We start from the raw sequence: 3,481 nt of genomic DNA, 5'->3' as shown, positions 1-3,481 counted from the left end.
TCTATGGATGAAGAATCAGTTACTGGATTATGGGTTAAATTATTCTGCTATTCCTATATATTGTGATAATCAAAGTGCTATTGCAATGACAGGAAATCTAGTACATCATTCAATGACTAAACACATCAACATCAGGTACCATTTCATAAGGAAACATGTGGAAGCAGGTATAGTGGAATTGGTCTTTGTTCCAATAGATCACCAAGTAGCAGATATATTCACCAAGCCTCTGTATGCAGCTACTTTCACAAGATTGGTGAATGAATTGGGAATGATATCAGGACATTTCTCAAACTCTGATAATTAAGACATAACTGCTGATATTTGAAGCATGGTATCTTATTATGTGTTCGTACTTGTTAGATACTAATTATTGTGCTACTTGTTGATGCCATGATAACATGCAAATTAACTTCTATGATATCTAGCTGATAGCTGCATGTTAGAACTACTGATTATGCGTATCTGCTCAATTATTAGTTAAACTTGCTTTGACTAATAGATCCTATCAGTAGTTGTTAAATTCTGATATTGGTCAAACCAGTGTTGACTGATATATCCTGATAGCTGTGATTACATACTGATAATGGTCAAACTTTGATTGACTATTGTTATAAAGATATTCAAATATTGCTTTTGTCAGTACTGTAATTACGGGGTTGAAGTTAGCCATGAAAGGAATATGTCCTAAGTCCAATCATGTATTAGGATTTAGGAATAACTTTTTATGTAATATGTTTTGATTTTATTGATATAAATAAAAGACTTGTTTTGTTTTTATTACGGGCTCTATCTATTTAATTATTTGAATAAGATATACCATAGTTTAGAGTAAAGCTTTTTATGGATTATGATGAGATCATAATAGTGAGACCTAAAAAGATGATAACTCTAAACTTAAATAGTTCCTGGTCATAGGATTACTAACTGGTAATTAATAATCCGTAAATATCGGTATATACTATGCTTGCTTCATTATGAAGGATGTCTGTTCTCATAGACATTTGTGTGGTGACACTATAGCTAGTATGTAGGTGCTTATTATAGAATAAGTTCACTGAACATGACCCGCACAGCTGAACAACTGATGGAGTTCACTCACGTGTCAGCAGTTGTTCACATAGTGATAGTTGTACAAGTATCCTTAGACTTGAGGTCATCATAATCATCTTGTGTACACTGAACTATGCTTTGGTTTAGTTCTTAGTCTCCAGGGACAATTATTAGGGCTCTACTGGGTATAGGAATTTGTACACGAAGATAGTGTATGATCAATAAAGGATCTACCCTTTCCAGTGAAGGAAGCGAATGTTCAAGGCTGATCCACTTATGCTAGTTCAGGAATCTCTGGCCAGAGTGAATGAAATTAGAAAGGAGTTTCTAATTTGCATAGAACTACGTATAGTAAATGGTAAGCAAGTGATTAAATTAGATAGGCTTGACACGAGATCCATGCCTTATATTTAATCGGGACATTGTAGGGTAGAAGGAGTTTATTGTACAGTAACTATTCACTGAATAGGTTCTTGGTATTCTAAGCAGTGAATTCATATTATCCGGATAGTCGCGATATGCTGAGAAGTATCCCTCACGATGTAGAATAAATGTGATTAATTAATTAATCATACTTAATAAATTAGAGAATTTATATAAATAATGATAAAATAGTTTTATTATTATTTATTTCTACCACCGGCTTAATATTGAACCTACAGGGTCACACCATAAAAAGAGAATGATTTAATGGTGGAGGAATTAATTAATAATGGCTAATAATTATTTATTTATGAAATAAATAATTAATTGGCAAATTTAATAATTGATTAAATGAGATTTAATTGATTACAAAATTAATTAAGAAAAGTTCTTAATATTATTAATTAAGGATTTAATTTTTGGAAATTAAATCAAGAGAGAGAATTATTTCTAAAGTGTTTAGAAAAAGGATTAATAATTAAAAGGTGTTTTAATTATTAATGAGAATAATAAATGGGATAATGATAATAATATTTATGGGAAAATTTCAGCTGAAAATTTTGCCTATAAATATACTATTATAGACCCTATTTTTAATTTGAACCCCAAAAACCCAAAAAGTTTGGAAAACCCAATTCTCTCCACCTCCTTCCTCCTCCTTAACATCATTTTCTTGGTGGATACCGGTGGAGTGCTTCACACTTGAGGAGCAACTGCTAAGGATCTCTGATCGTTGTCTACAAATTATTTTAAAGGTTAGATTTGATCCCTACGTTTTTACCACGATTTATATGCTTTTATTTGGATTTTGTGTGTGTGTAAAAGTGTTTTAACATGCCCCCGCTGCGAAAAAAAATCCAACAATGGTATTAGAGCCAGGTTGTATGCATATAGATCTGTGGTAAAAATTTTAGAATTTTATGTGCTTGTATGAATTTAATATGATTTTTACAAGTTATATCATTGTTTAATTTTGTCTGATGAGAAATCGTTTCTCAGAATAATTTTGAATGTTGATCTGAGTTCTACAAGTATTGTAGATCGTCTGGGTATTTTTTTCATAATTTTATGATGTATAGATTTTTTTATTATGAATTTTTGAAGTTCTTGTAATTAAAATTCGTAATTAAATAAGTAAATATATGTATATATAGTATATATATATTTTTGTATTGCTTGTCTGCATAATCTGTGATGTTGCACGGAGAAAGACACAGAAAAGGACGGCTGTCAGGCGCGGAGTTTGAGGCAACGGCGGCTTCTACAAAAGAAAAAAAAGGGGTGTCACGTATTCCGGGAATGCGTTACACACCTGTGGCGCATTCACGGAATGCGTTACACCTTTTAATTGGTTAAAAGGGTTGTAACGCATCACCGGAATGCGTTACAGGGCTTGTAACGCATTCCTGTAATGCGTTACAGCCCGACTGTCCATATTAAAATTGATTTTCTGGGAGTTTCGTAACTCCGTTTTAGGCGTGCAATATACCGTTGGATTCATTTTTCCGAGACGGCTCTAATGGATTGATCAATTTTAGTTTATATAAAAGTTTTAAACTTTTTATATTTCCATGAAGTATTTTAAAGCTGTTTTTGACTGTTTTAATTGCTTTTAAATGCTTCATGTGATACATAGAGATGTATAATGCTTAGACTAATGTGCTAGATGATGTAACATGCCTACCTTGATGTTTATTTATGTTTATATATGTGATATATGCTTAGTTTATCATGCGATGATAGATTTAGGTGAACTTAAATGAACATAAGGCGTTTGTTCAACAACCTAGCATAGTGAAATTGTTTCATAACCTTAATAACAATATTATAAATACAATCATGAGATTCTTGTGTTTATGAAACACGTAATTGAATATGAATTTTTGATATAAGAGAAAGGATGATTCTGTCAATAACAGATTTCTATCTGTAAGAAAGGGTTATTAAGTGACGCCTCTTGACAATGCTCCACACGATCTGGGAATCATCTGATTATTGATTATTG

The sequence above is a fragment of the Apium graveolens genome, chromosome 10, assembly GCF_009905375.1.
Source record: "Apium graveolens cultivar Ventura chromosome 10, ASM990537v1, whole genome shotgun sequence".
In the NCBI taxonomy this organism is placed as follows: Eukaryota; Viridiplantae; Streptophyta; class Magnoliopsida; order Apiales; family Apiaceae; genus Apium; species Apium graveolens.
Note: the sequence above shows the minus strand (reverse complement) of the source record.